Raw genomic sequence first — 23,298 nt, forward strand, 5'->3', positions numbered from 1 at the left:
AAGTATAAGTGTATTATTATCTAACTATTTCTTCACTTTGGTTATTAATTGATTTATATATTTGGCAGCTCCCACATTCGAGGCATATACATTAATGATTGTTAAGTCCTCTTCCTGGATAGATCCTTTAAGTATGATATAGTGTCTCTCTCAATCTCTCACTATGGTCTTTGGGGTAAATTTTAGTTTATCTGATATAAGGATGGCTACCCCTGCTTTCTTTTGAGGACCATTTGAATGGTAAATGGTTCTCCAACCTTTTATTTTCAGGCTGTACGTGTCCTTCTGTCTAAGATGAGTCTCTTGTAGACAGCAAGTAGATGGGTCTTGCTTTTTTATCCAGTCTGAACCCCTGCACCTTTTGATGGGGTCATTAAGACTGTTCACGTTCAGAGTTACTATCGAAAGATATGAGTTTAGTGTCATCATGATATCTATTCAGTCCTTGTTTTTGTGGACTGTTCCACTGAACTTCTTCTTAAAGGGGAATTTTAAGAGTCCCCCTTAAAATTTCTTGCAGAGCTGGTTTGGAGGTCACATATTCTTTCAGTTCCTGCCTGTCTTGGATGCTCTTTATCTCTCCTTCTATTCTGAATGAGAGCCTTGCTGGATAAGGTATTCTTGGCTGCATGTTCTTCTCATTTAGGACCCTGAATATATCCTGCCAGCCCTTTCTGGCCTGCAAGGTCTCTGTGGAGAGGTCTGCTGTTACCCTAATACTCTTCCTCATAAAAGTCAGGGATTTCTTGTCTCTTGCTGCTTTAAGGATCTCTTTATCTTTGGAATTTGCAAGCTTCACTATTAAATGTCGAGGTGTTGAACGGTTTTTATTGATTTTTTGGGGGGGGATCTCTCTATTTCCTGGATCTGAATGCCTGTTTCCCTTCCCAGATTAGGAAAGTTTTCAGCTAGGATTTGTTCAAATACATATTCTGGCCCTCTGGCCCTTTCCGCACCCTCAGGAACCCCAATTAAACGTAGGTTTTTCTTTCTTAGGCTGTCGTTTATTTCCCTTAATCTATCTTCATGGTCTTTTAATTGTTTGTCTCTTTTTTCCTCAGTTCCCCTCTTTGCCATCAACTTGTCTTCTATGCCACTCACTCGTTCTTCTACCTCATTAACCCTCGTCGTTAGGACTTCTAGTTTGGATTGCATCTCATTCAATTGATTTTTAATTTCTGCCTGATTAGATCTAAATTCTGCAGTCATGAAGTCTCTTGAGTCCTTTATGCTTTTTTCTAGAGCCACCAGTAGCTGTATATTAGTGCTTCTGAGTTGGCTTTCTGCCCTTGAATTGTAATCCAGATTTTGTAACTCTGTGGGAGAGAGGACTGTTTCTGATTCTTTCTTTTGAGGTGAGGTTTTCCTTCTAGTCATTTTTTTTTAGTGCAGAGTGGCCAAAAACAAGTTGTATTGGGAAAAGGAGGAAAAGAGAGGAGAAAAAGAAGAAAAGAGAAAAAGAAAAAAAAAAAGGAAGAAAAAAGAAAAAAAGGAAGAAAAAGAGAAAAAGAAAGAAAGGGAAAAAAGGGTGGGGGAAGCAATCAGAAATCAAAAAGAAAAAAAAAAGAAAAAAGAAAAAAGAAAAAAAAACCACGGGGGAGTATCTTCTGATTCTGTGTACTTGAAGTCCCTTGACTTCCCCTGGAACTTGGCCGTCTAGCTGGTGTTCTGGGGGAGGGGCCTGCTGTGCTGATTTTCAGGTGTTAGCAGTTGGGGGAGCTGCTCTGCCCCCTGCCTGGTGCAGGGCTCAGTGGGGGTTGTTTACCCCGTGAGGCCGCAGGAGGAACAGCCCCAGTGGCGGGGCAGCTCTGGAGCCCTGGATTCAGCCCCCGCAGGAACTCCGGAGCTCTCCGTCTGCAGGGCCTGGAGGCTCCGGGGCGGGGCCGCTGATCTGCTCAGCTGGGGCAGGAGCGTCCTTGCTGTCCTGGGCCCTCCCGGCCTCTGCCTTTCCCGGGGGGAGGCCTGATCCTGGGCTGTGTCCCGGCGCCCAGTGCTCCGGGGCCTGCGCTGTTGGATTCGCGCTCCCGGGCCGCGCAGCCCCCTCCGCACGGAGCCTCTTCCTCCGCCCGAGCCCCTCGAGCTGCTCCCGGTCCCGCCGTCTGCTGCAGCCCTTAGGGAGCTCGGGGCACTCTCCTGGGCGCGCAGGTCCCTGTTACTGTCCCAGGGAACCCGAGGGCATCCCCGCCCTCCTGGGGTCCTGCTCCACCTCCCTGGGAGCCCCTTTCCTCCCGGGAAGGTTGGTGCAGCTCCTGCTTCTCCGGGACGGGGCTCTCCTGTCCTGGGGACACTCGCCCCGGCCTCAGCCCGGCTCCTCGCGGGGCCCCTCCCCCTTGGAGGACTTTGTTTCTTTATTTATTTTTCCCCGTCTTCCTACCTTGATAGAAGCATGAACTCTTCTCACTGTGGCATTCCAGCTGTTCTCTCTTTAAATCTCAGGCCGAATTCGTTGATTTTCAGGATGATTTGAAGGTTATCTAGGTAATTTGGTGGGGACAGGTGATTTGGGGACCCTACTCTTCTGCCATCTTGCCCCTCTTCCTGTGCTCGATATGGGCTTTAAATTAAAAGTTATCCTTGGAAGCAAGAGCTCTTCCTTCTTTTCCTAGTCTGACCTGCTAAGGTAGTAGAGCATGGTGTGAGGCAAGTTGCATGGGCTCTGAAATCAGCACAGGGTTTCAATCCTGCCTTTGTTCATGCTTGTGTGATCCTGGGCAGATTACTTAAATTGCAAAGCCTCAAATTCCTCATCTCTCATTTAATAATGAGACTGATAAACATTCCAACCGATTGATATGAGGGCCAATTGGATCCTTTGTTAAAAAGTGCCCAACACATACTAAATGCTCAGTAAACGTCTCCCCTGCCCTCAGTCATGCTTTGTCTGACCCCAAAAATTTACTGGTGTTTTAAATAATAAATGTAAGAATAAGAAAGGTAAATAATAAGGGTAAAGGTAAGGCAAGACAGATCTTGCTTTGGCAAGATTCTAAACCTCTTAAAACCCCTTAAATCTCCATAGCAGTTTTATCCTTCAGCCAAATTCAGCATTTATTTCTCTAAGAAAAATGCCCTATGTTTTTAACTTTATAATACTCCAGAATTTAAGCCACCTACCACTGTTGTTAATGAGTCTACTGACATCATATCATAGAGCCTTTACTTCAGAGCCATTATTTCAGTACATGTGGCTGGAGTAGATGCCTCTACTCCATTGTATCAAAAGCTCAGAAAGAAGGCTTCACTTCCTTAGCTCTCAATCCCATCTATCTTCAAAGAAAGAAAGAAAGAAAGAAAAAAAAAAAACCCTGCTAAGCAGGAGCTGAGGGAGATGGGGTGGCAGAGAGAATTTTAATGAAAGAAATTGATTTAGGAATATAAATCAGCTGACGATTTAGCTTCTTGTAAGGGGGTAATTTTTGGCACCTGAGGCAACTGCCATGGACTCACACCCGTGCTATCTCTTGCTTTATTTCTGTCTCTAAACTTCTAAGCTATGTTTTATTTCTTTCCTGCAGCTTGTCTTGTGGCATATCCTTAAATGGCATCAAGGTTTTCTCATAGGTGTGTACTGTAGCCCATCACTGCCTTGGGAACCAGCAAACCAAGAAGCAAAGGATAGTAATGAGTCTTTACATAACACTGCACTATTTGCTGTTCCCAACAGCTCTGTTCCTTGCTAAGGCAGTGTGGGGACCAATTACCACTACCCATATAAAGTCTGACTGCCTTAATCATTCTTGGAAAGACAATTTCAGTACACTCATTAGAGCCAAAAGAGTTCCCCGTTCTCCAAAGGGATTTCTGAAATGGGAACACTGAAGTAGAATCTGACAGAGCAGAAAAGCAGAGGGAGTTCAGAGAGATGAGAAAGCAAAAAGAAGAGTTTTGTTTCAGTTGTGTCTTTGGTTATGAAATAAGCCCCATTTTGATTCAGGTGTTTTGGGTTTTTTTTTGACCATTATGATAGAGATAGCCACTTGAAAATACTGAGATTTCTTCCTATGTGTGTAATAAAATGATAAATTAATAGCCCAGCTCTTTTTTTTAAAGATTTTATTTATTTATTCATTAGAGTCACAGAGAGAGGCAGAGCCACTGACAGGGAGAAGCAGGCTCTTTGCAGGGAGCCCATTGTGGAACTCGATCCCGGGACCGGAATCATGCCCTGAGCCAAAGGTAGACGCTCAACTGCTGAGGCATCCAGGTGTACCAAGCCCAGATCTTTGAATAGAGATGCCAAAGTCAGATTGCTCTTCTTTTGTGATTATCCTTTGAGAGCTATGGGGGCAGGATGAGAGAATCTTCTACTGCTGTCCATGTTAGGGCAGCATGGATGAGGCCAGAGAATGCCTGACTTCAAGGACCAGGTGGGTCTGGGAAGATTCCTAACAGATTATGGAGAAAAGCATGCTCACCCACCCTGTATGGGTAGTGGGCATGGGGCTTCTACTTCCAGAGACATATGCCTGACACCCAGTCCCACCAAGCAAGGGGGAAAAAACAGTGACCTTTTGATTTAAAGAAAGGCAAGTTTCAGACAGTGTATTCATACTGCCAGATTTTGCCCTAACTTAGCCACTCTGGCACCCCTGCCATATCTTGGAAAAATGTTGTGCATGTTTGTATGCATGCACTTAAAAAGTAGACTCACCAAAGACACATACGATGGGGACATCCAGACCGAGGCATAGAACACTCTAATCTTATGTTTAGCACAGCACTGAAGAGGAAGGACTTTTTTCCTGCTCCCCTACCCTTCTTGACTGTCATGCATCCACATACAAGGGAACCTTTACTAGGCCAGAGAAGGAAATCAAACACTTTGGGCAACCCCATCTAACAAGTACTGTATCGGTTGCCATGCAGCAGTTATACAGATGGCAACAAAGAACACAGGATTTGGTGAATTTGGAGCATTAAGTTTTCTTTTCTTTCTTTCTTTGAGGAACTAGGACTTAGGAGTTAGCTCTCTAGGGTTCGTGGACTCATCTTAGGACCAGGGCGACTGAAGGAAGGAAAAACAGCATTCCTATAAATAGCCTGATGGAGTCATGGTGTAATTTAACCTGAACACTAAAAAAAAGCATGATCCTATTTTGTATCCCTCACTGGGGATTTTCACCTGTTGTTTCTCAATATAAACATCTTTAAGAGCTTGAGGAGACTTTGAAGGGAAGAATGCCAAGACGAAGGGAAAGGAAATAACATTTATTGAGCATATTCTATGTCTTAGGTACTCGTAAGCTTTCTAGATATGTTAGTTTATTCAATACTAGCAAAATTCCGTAAGATTTATGGTTGGGTCCTATTAATGAACAAAGAGTTAAGGCACAGGAGATGCTAAGTAATTTGCCTTAAGTCATGTGATTGCTGGAAGGCAGATGTAGATTTGGGAAGTGAACTAGCTCCAGAGCAGTGCCTTCTCTTTAAAGGTGGGCAAAATGAGCTGGAAGAAGAAGGGAAAGGGATGCAAAACCAAAACTAGACTTCTGATTTTCTCACTCCCAGCAAGTGCTCTTTATAGCCCAGTCTTCCCTAACACTGTTCAATGCTTAGAAAAACTGTAAGTAGGCAAGTAAGGAAGAGAAATAAGAAAGGGAAAAAGTCGAGAAAATTGTACTTGCCACAAGTATCCAAGATTATGACTCCTCCTTTCTCCCCTCTATGTGGTTACATAACTTAAGCAAAAGAACTTCAAGAATTTTCAGTCACCACCATAATGTCCCTGGTAATGTTTTTATGTAGCTTTTATTTTTCCCATGCATTGCTTTTATCACCTGCTGGGTATTATTAGATTTTACACACTATTTGACATGAAACTTGGCCCCTGATGAAACGATGCTATTTTGGATTCTCGTGAAAGCTACAAGACTGGAAATAGATTTATTATGCCATTTCTCCTTACCTTACTTGAAGAAATCTGCATGAATATACTGTAACTTTGCTCTTGAGACTGGAGATTTTTTTAAGGGATACATAGATAATAAAAGATAATGCCATTTTATCTTTCCATTTTTTAGCATATGGAAGCATACACGAGCAAAGAGTGCTTTAAGAGGACAAAGACTTGAAATGATTGTTTCTTAATGAATCGATTCATTTAGTAACTGGTAATATTTTGCCTTATGGACAATTCAAATCACATAACACCTTGTTTTCTCTTTATGTTTGTAATTAGGGAAGCCTGAGATCAATTTGCAGTCTTCTTAGATAAATGTAATAATCTTTTTTTTTTTTTTTTTTTTATGATAGTCACAGAGAGAGAGAGAGAGGCAGAGACACAGGCAGAGGGAGAAGCAGGCTCCATGCACCGGGAGCCTGATGTGGGATTCGATCCTAGGTCTCCAGGATCGCGCCCTGGGCCAAAGGCAGGCGCCAAACCGCTGCGCCACCCAGATAAATGTAATAATCTAATGACCTGAATTCTTTATTACTATTTGTTCCTCTGGTCCTAACTTACATATTTTACTTTTACTTTCTCATCATCTGTTTTAAAAAATATTTTTGTTATTTTTTATAATTAATTACATTTACTTTCCTTGTTTCAAATCCTTTCAGAAAAATGGAAGGATATAGGTAGAGAATTAGCAAGCAAGCAAGCAAGCTACACTTACTCAATGGCATCGTGTCAATAAGAGTTTCTTTTTTTACAGTTTAAAATGAGAAATTTCTTAAAGGGATTTAAAATTTCATCCTGTTTGGCATGGCTCCTAATACCTATAAAGCACTGCCTGCTTTCTATTTTGAAACAAGAATGATAAATTGGGTTAGGTAGGTGGAATTGAGCAGCAATGCATGTGTGATATGTTGCTGTCATGTTCACAGAATATAAATTTTACATTGTGGTTGAAACTAACATATGCACTCTAATGCAGAAATGTCTATTCAGTTTGACTATTTCACTATATATGCTGATCAGTTTTCTTATGTTTTTCATTTTATTAGTGGTTTGATCACCTTGATTTGAGTTTTTATTTTTTTTGAAATGGTTATTAAAATATATTTGAAACATTTTGCAATGACTTTCTTAGCTAGTCTAACAAATGTTGTTAAGCAAATATTAAAATTAACTCATAAAATCTGAATTGTGTAATCTACAAAATAAAATCCTACTAATTTAGGAGCTCAGTTATCAGAATCACTTAAGAGTTGTTTTAGCTCTTTCATTACTATTCTTTCAAAATACAGTCTGAAGACAAATCTTAAGAGAAGAAATAGGTCAGATTTGGAAGGTCTTACAATATTTTCAAGATATTCATCTGACTCTGGCTCTTACAATAAAATATACCCAATTCTAACTTCATCCTTTCTAATATTAAGCAAAAAGTTGTAAGACATAACTCTAGCCTCATTTATAATTATACCATCTAAAAGGAACCCTAGTGCTAGTGCTAATCTTATTTAAAACCCTAATATTAATGCTAAGCCTCGTTAAAGCCTCTCATACTAGATTAACATTTACTCTCAAGATAAAGCTAAATCCTAACCTTCTCTTAACTCTATCCTTAATACTGCATCAACACAAAACCCAGAAAAGAAGTAAGTTTCAACTCACATACATTCAGACTGGTGGTGTTTTCTCTGGGTCACTTCTTTGGAGAATAATTTCAAGGCTCAGGAGGAAAGAGTTCTGAAATGCATTAGCAATGTTTGCCTTAATCTATGAGGCAGGAATTGCTACATGGATACCAAGCATTTGCCATCCCTGGTAATACTAACTCTTGCCCTGGTCTGGCCTTAGCTCCCTGAAGGAGGGATGGCCAGATTTGTGTGGCAGATCATAAGTGACAAAAAAAGAGTTTCCTGCTTTTATCTTAATTATAATTAACAGATAGGACTTGAGTTCCTCACTAAGGGTTTTTTTTTTGTTTTTTTTTTTTTTTTCCTAGAGGGGACTGTAGGAATCCTTTAAGGAGGAAGATAATAGATTTTTTTTTTTTAATTTTGAGGAAGATAGATTAAAATTTTTCTTTTATTTTACAGTTTGTCAGAATGAGTCATTCATTCCCTAAAAATGAAAGAATTCCAACAAAGAGTTGAAATTTAAAAGCTCAATACTATATTCTAATTAGAAAGTGACCAATTTTCAAAGAGGCCACCTAATGATCATTCTGCTACCGAGGGAATAAATTGTCCCATTTCTCTAGGACTTTTATTTAATATATCCAGTGTGCTTAATCTCTGCCGATTGTTAATTTGACACAATTGATGGTATATTTCACAATATATAAGGATCATTCTTATAGGGCAATGTTTCTCAGCACATGGGGCAAGATCTTCAAATAATGGTTGGGAAAATTATTTTCTTAATTGGTTTTATTGAAAATTTAGAGCATAGACAAAACTTGAAAGAATAGAATGATGAACTCTCAGATACTTCTGACCAGCTTCAACAATTATCAACCTACGGCTAATCTTGTTTAACCAATTACATACCTCTCTGTGGATTTTGACTCAAATTTTAGACATAATTTTATGTTATTTGGACATCTCTCTGCAACTTAATGACTTGATTTTTAAAATCAGCCTTGAGATATATTCAAATACCATAAATTCACTAATTTAAAATGTACAATTTAGTGCTTTTTAATGTGTTTGCTGGGTTGTTCTAGAATCACCACAATAATTTTAGAATATTTTCATCACTCCCAAAAGAAACCCAAGACATGGGACACCTGGGTGGCTCAGTGGTTGAGTGTCTGCCTTCCGCTCAGGTTGTGATCCCAGAGTCCTGGGATCAAGTCCTGCATCAGGCTCCCCACAGGGAGCCTGTTTCTCCCTTGCCTGTGTTTGTGTCTTTCCCTCTGTGTCTGTCATGAATAAATAAATAAAATCTTTAAAAAAGAAAACAGAAACCCAAGACATTTTGTCATTCCTCATTTTACTTCTACCCTCCAGCCCAAGTCAACCACTCATCTAATACTTCTCAGTATAGACTCATCTATTCTGGACATTTTATATCAAAGGAATCATAATATTTTATCTTTGTGTTACTTTAACTTAGCATAATATTTTCAAGACTCATCAGTGTTGTATCAAGTATTAGTACTTCCTTTTTTAAAAATCAAATAATATTTCATTGTTTGGATAGATCACATGTGGTTTACTCAATCATCATTTGATGGACATTTGGGTTGTTTGCATTTTTTGGTTATTAGAAATAATACTGCTGTGACTGTTCATGTATGGATTTTTGTGTGGACTGATATTTTCATTTTTCTTGGATGTATAATTTAGAGTAAAATTAATAGGTAATATGACAATGGTGTTTAAAAAAAGTTTAAGGAGCATCCGGATGGTTCAGTTGGTTAAGCATCTGCCTTCAGCCCAAGACATGATCCCAGAGTCCTGGGATGGAGTCCTGTGTGATGCTTCCTGCTCAGCAGGGGGTCTGCTTCTTCCTCTCCCTTTGCCCCCTCCTACTCCAGCTCATGGTCTCTCTCTCTGTGTCTCAAATCAATAGATAAAATCTTTTTTTAAAAAAGGTTAAAAACTTTTTGAGGAACTTATCAAACTCCTTCCAAACTGGCTGCACCATTTTACTTCCTCACCAGCAATATATTTAAGTTCCAATTTCTCTATATGTTCACCAACACTTATTATTGTTTTTTTTATTTGTTATTATAACTGTCCTAGTAAGTGTGAATTACTGTGGTTTTTGTTTACATTCCCAAATGATTAATGACCTTGAGCATCTTTTCAAACATTCGTTGGTCTTTGTATATCTTCCTTGAAGAAATGTCTATGCTATTCTTTGCTCATTTTAAAATTCAATCACTTGTCTTTATATTATTGAAGTGTAAGAGTGATTTACATATTCTGGATACAATTCGCTTACTGGATATGATTTGCAAATATTTTATCTTATCCTGTGGGTAGGATTTTCATTGTTCGGATGCTATTGTTTATGAACAGTTGCTTGTTTTGTTTTTTTTTTTAAATTTTAATGAAGTCTGTCTATGTATACTTTCGTTACTTACGTTTTTGGTGACATATCTACCTAACCATTTCTAAATCCAAGGTAAAGATTATTTTGTTTTCCTAAAGATTTTATTTATTTGACAGAGTGAGAGAGCGAGAGAGAGAGCACAAGCGATGTGTGTGTGGCAGAGAGGGATAAGCAGAGAGAAAGGGAGAAGCAAGCTTTCCACTGGGTAGAGAGCCTGATGTCGAGCTCAATCCTGGGATCAATACCTGAGTCGAAGGCAGACACGTAACTGACTAAGCCACCCAGGTGCCCCAAGGTAAAAATTATTGACCCTATGTTTTCTTAGAAGAGTTTTACAGTGAGATACTCACTCTCTACTGAATTTTTTTTGATATCCTTATCAAATCTAATTGACCATAGATGTAAAGGTTTATTTCTGGACCTTAACTTTTCAGTTCATTGATCTGTATATCTCTCTTTATGATTGAACCACACTGTCTTGATTAGAGTAGCTTTGTAGTAATTTTTGAAATCAGAATGTATGAGTCCTTTATTATAATTTTTTGAGCATTGTTTGGCTATTCTGAGTCCTTTATTTTCCATACAAACTTTAGAATCAGCTTGATAATTTCTAAAAAAAAAGGGGGGGGGGGAAGAAAAGAAAAAAAGAAAGAAAAGAAGAAATGTAGCTGGTATTTTAATGGGCATGTTGAATTTATAGATAATTTGGGGAGTACTGCCAACTCAACAATATTAAGTTTTCCATTTAATGACATAGAATATTGTTCCACTTATTTAGCTCTTCTTTAATTTCTTTCAATAATGGTTTGTAGTTTACTTTTTACAAATCTTGCACTGCATTTGTTAAACTTATTAGTAAGTACTATTTATTGATGCCCTAAAAATAAAATAGTTTTCTGTATTCCATTTTCAGATTGTCTTTGTTAATATGTAGAAATGCAATTGACTTTTCAATATTGGTTTTATATCCTGCAACCCAGCTGAAGTCAAATTTTTTTGGTGGATTCCTTATGATCTTCTATTATTTGTTCCTTTCTTTCCAATATAGATGCTTTCTATTTTTCTTGCCTGCTTGGCTTTTCTAGAACCACTAGTACAATATTGTATAAAAGTAGCAAGATCATTCATCGTCATCTTGTTCCTGATCTTAGCAGGAGAGCATCAAATTCTTATTCACTATAATCTTAGCTATTGGTTTTTTATAGATGCTCTTACCAGGTTGCAAAAGTTAACTCCTAATCTTAAAACTAAGATTGTTGAGTGCTTTTTTTATTATGAAAGACTGTTGAATGTTGTTAAGTGTTTTGATAAAAATCAGATTAGGTCCTGCATTCTATTAATAGGGTATATTACATTAATTGATTTTCAGATATTAAAACAACCTTGAATTTCTGGGTTAAGTCCCACTTGCTTATGGTATTTTTGTAAGGTAGCTGATCATTTCCCCTTTTCCATTCCTAATTTTGATTCCCTCCCCCTCCTTTTTTGCTACCAGTGTGTCAATTTTGTTGATATTTTCAAAGGACAAACCTCTGGTTTTGTTGATCTTTTTCAATTTTTCTATTTCATGTATTTTTGTTTTGTTATCATTTCTTTCTGCTTATTTCAGGTTTACTTTTCTCTTGATTTTTTGGCTTCTTCTTCTTCTTCTTCTTCTTCTTCTTCTTCTTCTTCTTCTTCTTCTTCTTCTTCTTCTTCATAGAAGTTAACCATAGTTACTTGCAGCTACTCGTTCCCCGTCTAACACTGCTTTAGCCACATTCCATATATTTTGTTTTGTTCTGATGCCTCAGTCTTTGAATAATGAAAGATAGGAAAAGAAAATAACCCAGCAGACAAAGTAGTCAATCTCCCTCCTCCACACATCAAAGGCTTTGACATACAGTGATACCGTATAATATGTTTTAGAAACCAGAGTGACTGAAAAACTGAGCTATGGTTGCATTTGCTTGAGAACTGGGGCCATCAAGAAGCTCATGTCCTTATGTTTGTTTTCCTTCTTTGACTTCCCTTTATCCCTACTCTTGCTACACTAGTTTCCTCTGCTAAAATATTATCCTGCAAATGTTTCCTCAGAATTTGCATTCTAGGAGACCCCAGGCTAAGAGAGCATAATTAATGCATCTGCTAACAGTCCTTAAGTGTTGTGGCCATTATCTGTGTGAGAAATTGGAATATTATCTTAGATTTCCAAATTTGATTTAACATCCAAATCCAATCAGAAACATAGGAATATTTATTCTGCCATCTTACTATAGCTGATATTCGTGTTCTCCTCTACATTCCTACAAATTCTACATCAGCTTACTTTTCTCTCTTGTTTCATTCTTTTTTTTTTCTTTTTTTTTTTTATTTAAGTAAGCTCTGTCCCCAATGTGGGGCTTGAACTTGTGAACCCAAGATCAAAAGTCACATGCTCTACCAACTGAGCCAGCTAGGTAACTCTCTCTTGTTTTATCTTAACTGGGCAGTTGTATTACTTTTCTAATCAGGGTCCTGCCTCTAGTTCTATCCTGTTCAAACTTTGCTAAAATGATCTTTCCAAAAAAAAAAAAAAAAAATTGGTGCACATTATCTTACTTTATATCTCTCAATAACTTCCTACCCTTTGAGATACATTTCAAATTAGGATGGAGTTGTATCATATATCCATTTACAAATTAAATAATTTTAATTTTGATAAAAGAGAAAAAGGATATAAGAGGAAAAGGAAGACAAATAATCAGAGTATGCCTAATGCTCATCATCTGTCTCAGTCATTTATATCAACACATTGCTGACCAGGGTTGGATGGATAAAAGCCAAATATACCACACTTTCTGAGCAATTTTTGGGATTTTAAGAATAAGGTTGGCTATATGCTATGCTCAAAATCAACTCATGAGGTGACACAGGTACTCATTTTAGCCAAAAATATTCCCTCATAAGTGATCCTATCTCTCCATTCTAATTTCTTACTGCTTCCCTAATTTGTGCTGTAATCTGCAGTCATTCAGAACTATTTGTACTTCTTGAAGTGTCACACACATGCCACAAAAATTCACAAAGTTTTGTTTTTGCACTTACTATTCTATACTATTTCTTACAACACCTTACATAGATTTACATGGTATACCCCTATTCACCCTTTAAGGCTTAGCTTAAATATCAAACTCCATACATAACTTTTCTGTTCCCCTTATTCTTTTTTTCCCAGTGCTGCTATACTATAATATTTGTTTCAGGTGTACAATATAGTAATTCAGCAACTCTATGTATTATTAAGTGCTTATCAAGATAAATGTACTTTTAATCCTGTCTCCCTTATTATGAGATTGGTTCTCTTTATTGTGATCCCTTAGGGCTATGTGCATAGCTCTCTCATCACATATCATAAAACCATCTCTGTCTTCAAACTGTAAGCTTCCTGAAGGCATGGCCTCTGTCCTGTCTGCCTCTATGTTCTCTGAGTTTAAGAAAATACTTGGCAAATAGAATCACTAAAATGTTTATTGAATTAAATTGGTCCTTAGCTATAAGTCATACATTTTTATAGAAAATCAACTCTAGTTACTATTGTAAAATTGCAGACCTAAAGCAGATAAAATGAAGATGTATTTGTGGTGATTAGAGAAAATAGATAAATCTGTAAATATATACCCCAAAGTAGCTATCTTGTCACATTTCTCATGGCTTTAAAGGAGATGGTTGCTTAAAAAAGTAGAGAACAACGTAATAGAGAAATGTTCCACTTTTTGGATTCATTCGTGCTTTGGTAGTTGCAGATAAACCACCGGAAAAAATGGTGGTAATGATAATAAAATCATTGAGCCTAAAATTACTTGGGTGTATGATTGCAAAAGCCATGGGGCCTTTTCTTCCAATAGCACAAGTTAACAAAAGATACTCTGATATGCTGCATAGTTTACCTTAGAGTGTTTTCAAAAGTCTATCTAAAGAAACTCTCAAGATGACTGAAGTATAAAGATTTTAAAAGAAATGATAAGTAGATTTTAATGATTAATATAATTTTTTATACTATACTCCATGTCTTCTGACTTCAAAATTGTAGCATGTTTTTATACACCATTATGCAATGGTACGAGATCAGAGAATACTTTTAAAATAAGCATATCATCTTACAGTTTACATTTTTTATTCTCTTTAAGTACTACTATGGGATATAAAAATGCACTGTAGTCCCTTTATAGCTATATAAATGCTGTGGGTTAAATTGTCCAAAGGATGTATGTCTCAACTTCTTGATATGAAATGTATGCCTATTTATTCCTGTAGAATATAGAGGGAGGTAAATATTAACTCAAAATTTTTATTTTGATAATGGATAAGAACAAAATTTTTTTATTCAAACTGAGATAAATAGTGTTAAGAAAGCACTTTTCCTTTATGATTAAAAAACAGCTCTTCAATAGAATGTTTTCAATTATAACTGTAAGTTAAAATTTATATGTTGTAAAAAGGACATGATAAGCTTAAGGAAACATTTAGACAGAGTTTGACTGGACAGCCAGTGAGATGGTGAAGAATCAGAGAGAGGATTAGTTTTTAAAGCATTATTATTATCTTTTCAGAGAACAAAGATGGACAATGCTGTTTGGAACTGAGTTTGCTTTTTTGTGCAAGTCTTCTCTACCTTGAATAGAAATGTCCATAAGCTCAAGACCACTAGGTACAGCTTTTGGAGTAAGTGGATTTTTTTTTTTATATTAACTGTGAAAGGTTTTAGTTCTACTTCAGCATTGATATGGGTGAAAACAGGGGGGACTGATAAATCAGTTCTCAAGGTTGACTCTTCACATCTTTAGTCAACGCCCCTTGAAGGCATATACTCTGTCCAGCCATTCATTTCTTGGCATGGAGAACACATTGATAAGCAGACACCATCCTAGACCTCAAGAGGATTCTGACCCGAACCTAGCTCTGGACACTCGTAAATTTACAGATAAAGTAAAAGAACTGCAAAGAAGAATACAAAAGGCTAACAAAGCCATAGGCACTATTCACTCTAGGTAGATACAGTCAAATCACACATCCTAATTTTGGCATGCATCTCAATTCTCTAAATAAATAAATAAATAGCCTACTTTTATTACATAATTTGATTTAGAGGTCCTGAATCAAACTGAGTATGAATATATACAAAATTATGTATTATTTTTCATATATTAAAATACATTGAGAAAGGGTATAGGCATTGGTGTTAGACATTTGTGAATTCCAGTATTTCCAATATCTTTTGATTATTTAGGTGAATTTAGGAAATTACTTCACCTATTAGTTTCCTGACCAACAAAGTAGACATAAGTTTTGCAAGTTGTTAGGATTAGACCTTTAAAGTAAGCTAATACAGTGTCTGGCACCACCTAGTCAGCATTTGGTAAACAGGAGTTATTGCTGATCTTTTAATAAGCAAGCATTATATTGTGAATTCCAAAGAGGTGTATGTAGTTTGTGGCATTTACTATACTTATTTAAAGAATATGAATTAAACCTTCAAAAGAAGTGAGTCACATTAGCAAGTTGGAGGAAGAAGTAGCCCTTCCTCTCATAAACACACCAATTCAGCAAAAACTCTTGGATAAATTCTTTGTGAGGACACAGAAACAAATTGAAACTCTCCCACACCCTAGGAAAATGCAAAACCAGACTCACCAAATAGAGGAGAGATTCAAAACAATCTCTCAGTAGAGATTTTGTCACAGGCATTGCACCATATGAATAGGAAGAAGGTGGAAGATTTGGGTATTGAGAACTACAAAACATTGATGAAGGAAATGTAAGAAGACAAAATCAAGTAAAAAGATATCCTGTGTTCATGGATTGGAAGACATAATATTGTTAAAATATCCATACTACCAAAGTTATCTATAGATTTAATGTAATCTCAAAAAAAAAAAAGATTTAATGTAATCTCTACCAAATTCTAATGTCCTTTTCTTTTTCACAGAGAACAGAGATAGAGCAACAACAACAAAAAACAATTCTACAATTCATAAGTGCCACAAAAGACTAAAAACAGACAAATCAATCTTGAAAAAGAAAAACAAAACTGGAGAAGTTGTTTTTCCTGATATCAAAATATATTACAAATCTACAATAATCAAAACAGTATGGTACTGATATAAAGACATACTCATAGATCAATAGAACAGTACAGAGAGTCCAGAAATAAATGTACACATAGATGATCATCTGATCTTCAACAAGTGTGTCAAAAATACACAATGGGGAATAGAGAGCCTCTTTGACAAATTGAGACAGGGAAACTGAAAGACTCTGTAAAAACCTGTTTTGCTACTTTTCCTGCTTCTATTCTTGCTAGGACCTGCACCCCACTTTATACATGCTTCAGAATGTAGATAGAATATGTCCTCCTTGTAAGGGAAAAGGAGGTAATGATTTCTTTAGAATAGATAACATCTAAGGTAGGACCAGGTGAGAATGATCAGACAAAGTGTATTCCATACCACCAGAGCTAGACTTCTTGAAGCCAAGACTCCCTGGCTCCAAGGATTAACACTTGGACCCTTGTTTTTGTTCTAATCAGTTTCTGGATGCCTGAGAGGACACATACACCAGGCCACAATCCTCAATAAAAGCATCCAGACCCTGAACAAAGCCAAGACTTGCTTCTTTCCTTTCTGAGTTTCCCAGACATTGTACCTGTCTAAATAAGCTTTCAATAAACTCTGCTTATACTTCCTGATGGCTTACATTTGATTTCTAATCTGCGCACAGCCAGGGACCCTCTTGGCTGGTCCTGCAGGGCCCCCTTGTGCTTGGACTCAGCCTTACTGGCATCAAAACGATGTTGGTAAAATTGGACATTGACCTGCTAAAGAATGAAACCAGACCCTTATCTTACACCATATACAAAAAATTAACTAAAAATCGGTCAAATTCTTAAATATAAGACTTGAAATCATAAAACTATTAGAGGAAAGCATAGGGGAAAAATTCAGGACTTTGGACTTGGCAATGATTTCATGAATTTCACACCAGAAATATAGGTGTTAAAAACAAACAAAAAGAACAAGTGGGACTACATCAAACTAAAAAGCATCTGTATGTCCCAAAGAACCAATCAACAGAGTGTAAGGCAACTTACAAAATGCGAGAAAATACTTGCATATCATGTATTTGATAAGAAGCTAAGCTCCAAAATATGTAAGGAATTCTTGCAACTCAATAGCCAAAAACTAAAAAATAACAGAAAATAATGAAACCTAATAAACCAATTTAAAAATGGGCTAAGAACTGGAATAGACATTCTTCAAAGAAAACACACCAGTAGCAAACAGATATGTTAAAAAAATACACTAGACACTGCTATCAGGGAAATTCAAATCAAAATCAGAAAATCACCTCACACCTGTCAAGATGGCTATTTTTTAAAGATTTATTTTATTTATTTTTTAAAAGATTTTATTTATTCATGAGAGACACACAGAGAGAGGCAGAGACACAGGCAGGCAGAGGGAGAAGCAGGCTCCCTGCAGTGAGCCCGATGCAGGATCACACCCTGAGCCCAAGGCAGACACAACCGCTGAGCCACCCAGGTGTCCCTAAAGATTTCTTTATTTTAGAAAGAGAGAGAGAACATAAGGGGCAGAGGGAGAGGGAGAGAAAATCCCAAGCAGACTCCATGTGGAGCACAGAGCCCAATGTGGGGTTCCATCCCATGACCCTGGAACCAAAGCCGGAGCAGAAACCAAAAGTCAGAGGCTGAGTCACTCAGGCACCCCTAGGATGATTATTATCAAAGAAATAAAAGACAAAAGTTGGTATGTATATGAAGAAATTGGAACACGTACTCACAGTTGGTGGAAATGCAAAATCATGCAGCTACTCTGGAAATCAGAATGAAAGGTCCTTGAAAGGTTAAAAATAGAACTAAAATATGATTCAGGAATTTCACTTCTGGGTATTTATCTAAAAGAATTGAAATCAGGGGCTGGCTTAGTTGGAAGAGCATGTGACTCCTGATCTTGGAGTTGTGAGTTCAAGCCCTATGTTGGGTGTAGAGATTACTAAAATAAATAAATAAAACTTAAAAAAAATAAAATAATTGAAATCATTATCTTGAAGATATATTGGCACTCTTATGTTTATTGCAGCATGATTCCTGACAGCCATGATGTGGAAATACATAAATGGCAGATGAATAAAGAAAATGTGGTATATGCATACAGTGGAATACAATTCAGGGTTCAGAAGAACCAATTCTTCAATATGCAACAAAATGAATGAAACTTGGAGACATCATGTTAAGTGAAATAAGCCTGTCACTTTTATGAGGAACCTAAGTCAAATTCATAGAATCAAAGACTGGAATGGTAGTTGCCAGAGGCTAGGATTAGGGAAAGATAAGGAGTTACTGACCAACATGTATTAAGTTTCAGAAAAGCAAGATGAATAAGCTCTAGATCCCTGTACAACACTGTATTTAGTCAATAATTTAGCATATACTTAAAAATTTGCTAAGAGGGCAAATCTCTTGTTGAGTGATGTTACTACAATTAAAATTTAGCAGTAATATTTAAGAAGAGAAATACTAATTATGTATGTATCCAGTCTATCATAATTAGATAAAAAGCTAAATTTCTATTTAATTTATAATAAACCTGTCAAAATTATTTTTTTAATTTAAAGCAGAGAACATAAAGAGTTGCCAGGCTTTACCTGCTAAAATGTATGTAATAAAAAAGAGAGGCACCCCATGTAATGAGAACTAATTTTAATTATCTATAGAAAAGACATAAACAAACTGGAAAAGAACTTTGTAGAATGACAGTCATTTAAAAACAGAAACACCTCAATTATAGAATAAGAAGTGTAAAACTAGTTCCACTTTTACATTGTTTCTTTGACCTTTGTCAAGGTTTTAAACCCACATGTTATACAAATGAAAAGTTATACAAATGAAAATTCCAATCTAAGGCCCTCACCAGTATTCATGTTATAATTATATATATATGTAATTATATATTACATAATAATTATAGTTAAATATAATTATACAAATTATATAATTTTTAATTATAATAAAGATTATAATAAGGTGTTTTCTAAAAGATTTATTTATCTATTTTAGAGAGAGGGAGCATGTTTGGAGGGAGGGGCAAAGGGAGAGAGAGAGAGAGAGAGAGAGAATCTCAAACGGACTCCCCACTTGAGCATGGAGCCCGATGTGGGGCTCAGTCCCACAACCCTAAGATCATGACCTGATCTGAAATCAAGACAACCAACTGAACCATCCAGGCACCCCCATCCTGCAGTTTTTATGAAGATTCAAGTAATCACACTACTGTGGTATTTTTCTTCTGCATCAATAAGTAGAAAAAAATTAGATATAATTTTTTTTTTTTTTAAACTCAACATAAAACACAAAATACTAACCTGCTTTTTCTTCTTGGCCAAATAGAGAGTAAAGCAATCTTACAGCGTATAACATCAAAACTCTCAGACTATCTCCCAGTTCCATAAATTTTTAAAAATCTATACAACACGGATGCAGTTTTCATAGGTAAATGGTTTTATAATAATTATAAGCAAAGATGAGGTGGTATAATCCTGCTTGATACTTTATAAGTAATTATACTCTGTGATATTTTACAGCCATTTAAACATTTTATGTGTTAATATCATTTCTAAATGCTGACTTCCAAAAACCCGGCTATATAATACTTTGTACTTTGCTACCTCTGCATCCATTCTGAATTAATGTACTTCGGAAATGCATTTGCAAAACAGGATGGCATCTTTATTTTTAAGATCTTTTAATTGGTTACAACAATTAAAATAAATGGATACTATCAAGTATAAAATAATCTTATCCTATGTGTCTACTGCTCTTGTTGTTCTGATTAAATTACTTTCTCACTTCATGTATATACTTTAGGTATTCTAGAATGACTGCTAGAATACATCCTTTGCTAGTTATGCCCGTCTGTGGAGAGAAGGCAAACTCATGATAATTGTCTACCATGAAACACTAGGAAGTGATGCTTGGCAGTTCAGAAGCATGTGTTCTATTTTTGTTATGTTGTTTCCCTTCACTCCCTCTTCATTTCAGTTTAAGCAGCATGATGGTCAATCATGTAGCTTTTTCCAAGCTAACAGTACTAAAATATAACCTGGTAAACTGTAGCCTGTCAGTCTACTAGTTCAAAACAAATTTTAAACCACCAACCAATGCTTCTCATACAGGAGATTCTGCAGTTGTCACTTTACAAATATCAATGCCACGTTGACTGAGTGATCTCTTTCTTTTTAGTCTTTTCTCTACTGCACCTTATTTAATTAGCTGTTTGACTATTTCTCTTCTGCCATGGCAACTCTGCTAGACAGGACTGCAATAGTCTTCCAAGTGCCTAAATGTACTCAGTGGGGCACTATTCACCTCCCTAAACCTTCTTGACTCATTAGTCAGGATCTGGGATTTGCTTTTGTTATGGTTTTCCAGCATACGTCTCTTGTGGAAGTCTTAGAATAAGTGTTCAAATTCAGTGCAAAAATTTTAGTGTAAAGCTGAACATACTTGCAGGAATTTGACCTGAAGAAAAAAATTGAACAAGTGTGAATTATCTCAGTGGAACCACAATGTACACTCCACAACTGCATTGTTTGATGATTTAAGAGATCCTAATTGTTTAATAGAATAATAAAATAGATTGTGACAACTATATTAGAAAATATGATATAGTTTTGTTTTATTTAAAGATTTTATTTATTTATTCATGAGAGACACACACACACAGAGAGGCAGAGACACAGGCAGAGGGAGAAGCAGGCTCCATGCAGGGAGCCCGACTTGGGATTGATACCGGGTCTCCAGGATCACATCCCGGGCTGCAGGTGGCGCTATACCGCTGTGCCACCGGGGCTGCCCAAGATGATGTAGTTTTAAAGATAATGTACATTTATTGAGTGGCCAGATTTTCAATATACATTTTTCATTAAAAATATGTTACACAACAATATGTATGACATAACTCATGTTAATGAAAATTAATCATGCATACATGTTTATGTGTTTACCTATGTATATATGTATTAAAAACTGCAATATTAGACAACAAAATTACCAGCATTTAAATTTAAGTAGATGACTTGTACAAATAATTCTTTTTGCAGATTTACATTTTTTAAAATGAACATTCACTACCTATGTAATACCAACTTGTAGAATACTTGAAAAATTTTAATCATGTTCTTGTTGTTCATCCTCAAAAGTACTTTATAAAAAAATTACAAACTCAAAGCATTCTCTGCTATCTACTTTAGTTAGCACATTTCTCCTTTCTTCATTTAGACCTAAACCTTTAAAAATATTTGTTTTTATTTTTGTTTTAGCTAACCTTTGACAAAGTAGGAAAGGATATCCAATGGAAAGAAGACAGTCTTTTCAACAAATGGTGCTGGGAAAGCTGGAAAACAACATGCAGAAGAATGAAACTGGACCACTTTCTTACACTATACACAAAAGTAAATTCAAAATGGATGAGAGACATAAATGTAAGACAGAAAAACCGTCAAAATCCTAGAGTTTACAGGCAGCAAACTCTTTGACCTTGGTTAGAGCAACTTCTTACTAGATATTTCTCTGGAGGCAAGGGAAACAAAAGCAAAAATGAACTATTAGAACCTTATCAAGATAAAGAACGTCTGCACTGTGAAGGAAACAATCAACAAAACTAAAGGGCAACTGATGGAATGGAAGAAGATATTTGCAAATGACATATGAGATGAACGGTTAGTATCTAAAATCTCTAAAGAATTTATCAAACTCAACACCTCAAAAACTAATAATCCAGTTAAGAAATGGGCAGAAGACATGAAAACACTTCCATTTCCTCACTTTTTTTTAAAAATTTTTATTTATTTATGATAGTCACACAGAGATAGAGAGAGAGAAGCAGAGACACAGGCAGAGGGAGAAGCAGGCTCCATGCCCCGGGAGCCCGACGTGGGATTCCATCCCGGGTCTCCAGGATCGCGCCCTGGGCTGAAGGCAGGCGCTAAACCGCTGCACCACCCAGGGATCCCCATTTCCTCACTTTTAAATTATTTTTCAAACTATTCTCACACTCATCACTCTATTGAAGTTTTCCCATGGAAGTTATCAGTAAGTACTTACGGCTAAATACATTCAATTAAAAAAATTTCTTATCTGTCCATCCTAAACTCTTCTGTCACACCATGGGTGAAACTTTGCTTGTTTAATTTTCTATCTTTCCAATTGAATAATAAGCTCCATGAAAGCAAGAAACTATATACAATCAATTTGGCTTATAATCCCTGGACTTAGCCTGGTATCATGCATAGATTATATGTCCAACAAATATATATCAAATAACTAATGAATAGATGAAGAATTTTTAAAATAATCTGACCATCCTGAAATGATAGGTCATTGATATTCTATTCCAGTTTCAAGAACTTAATTATTTTAATGTTATGTTTTTCAGTAAAGACCCTATTTCCAGGTTATAAAGAAGGAAATAGTGTTCAGAGCTTTTTGCTAAAAAGTGGGCACAGTGAAGTCTAGTTTTACAACAACTTAATAGAGAGGAAACTGAGCCACAGAATGAATATATCAATTTCCTAAACTCACTGGTAGAACTAGCAAAAAACCTCTTTGGTTGATTTCCCTCCCTATCCCCAACCTGTGCTATCAATCAAATATGTTATATAAGCTTAACCCACACACCAGAAGATGGGAAAACAACAACAAAAACACAGAGCTATTGTGATTTATTGAACTAAACCACATCAAAGACATATAGCTGCAAAGAATCTAATTAAAATTGGATGTTTCAGTTTGCCAGCTGTATCTATTATTTATAATTAGGGGTTGTGATCTCATTTAAGCTGAGTTCCAAGACTCCCTCCCACTCTCAGGTCACTTGGCAGTTGGGAGGAGCAGGCAGTCAACCCTTCCATGTTCTCTCTGGACTCTGCATTTGGCTAAAAACCTCAGCTTCTGCCTGACACATGTGATGTCTGATTATATATTTAGCTACAGAAAGGGAATTCCTTTTTCTGATTTCTATGTTAGTGATTATTGAGTGTAGAAGGAGCGGTGGTTTCTGGAATAACCAGATCCTGCCTCCCATGTGATCTGTGGGCTTGAACTGATGACCTTGCAGTCTTCTTTAATGAGTTTCTCAAACAAGCATTAGAAAGTGAAATAAAATTGCATTTCAGCTTTCTTCAAAATTCTAGCAATTTGTTCTATGGCACAGAGTGTATAGGGCAAAGTGCTATGAATAATAGCACTCCATCCATTCAAGATGAAAGCAGGAATACTGTCTTGTTCACTGACTATACTTCTAAGAAAAGCTTTG

General features: G+C 36.5%; 1 long non-coding RNA gene across 6 annotated transcripts in view; it reads left to right on the forward strand.

Moving 5' to 3' along the window:
* LOC112655390 (uncharacterized) overlaps window positions 1–23,096 on the forward strand; it is a 122,015-nt gene extending 98,919 nt beyond the window's left edge. For 3 of the 6 annotated variants that reach the window (XR_007412914.1, XR_007412912.1, XR_007412913.1), the window contains exons 7-8: window positions 14,521–14,632; window positions 15,897–16,642. This is a non-coding gene — a long non-coding RNA (uncharacterized LOC112655390). Of the gene's footprint in view, window positions 1–14,520; window positions 14,633–15,896; window positions 16,643–21,304 lie in introns of those variants that run through there. The other 3 variants (XR_007412915.1, XR_003133650.3, XR_003133649.3) reach the window with 3 other exon arrangements.
* The last annotated feature ends 202 nt before the right edge of the window (window positions 23,097–23,298 follow it).

The sequence above is a fragment of the Canis lupus genome, chromosome 9 (assembly GCF_003254725.2).
Source record: "Canis lupus dingo isolate Sandy chromosome 9, ASM325472v2, whole genome shotgun sequence".
Lineage (NCBI taxonomy): Eukaryota > Metazoa > Chordata > Mammalia > Carnivora > Canidae > Canis > Canis lupus.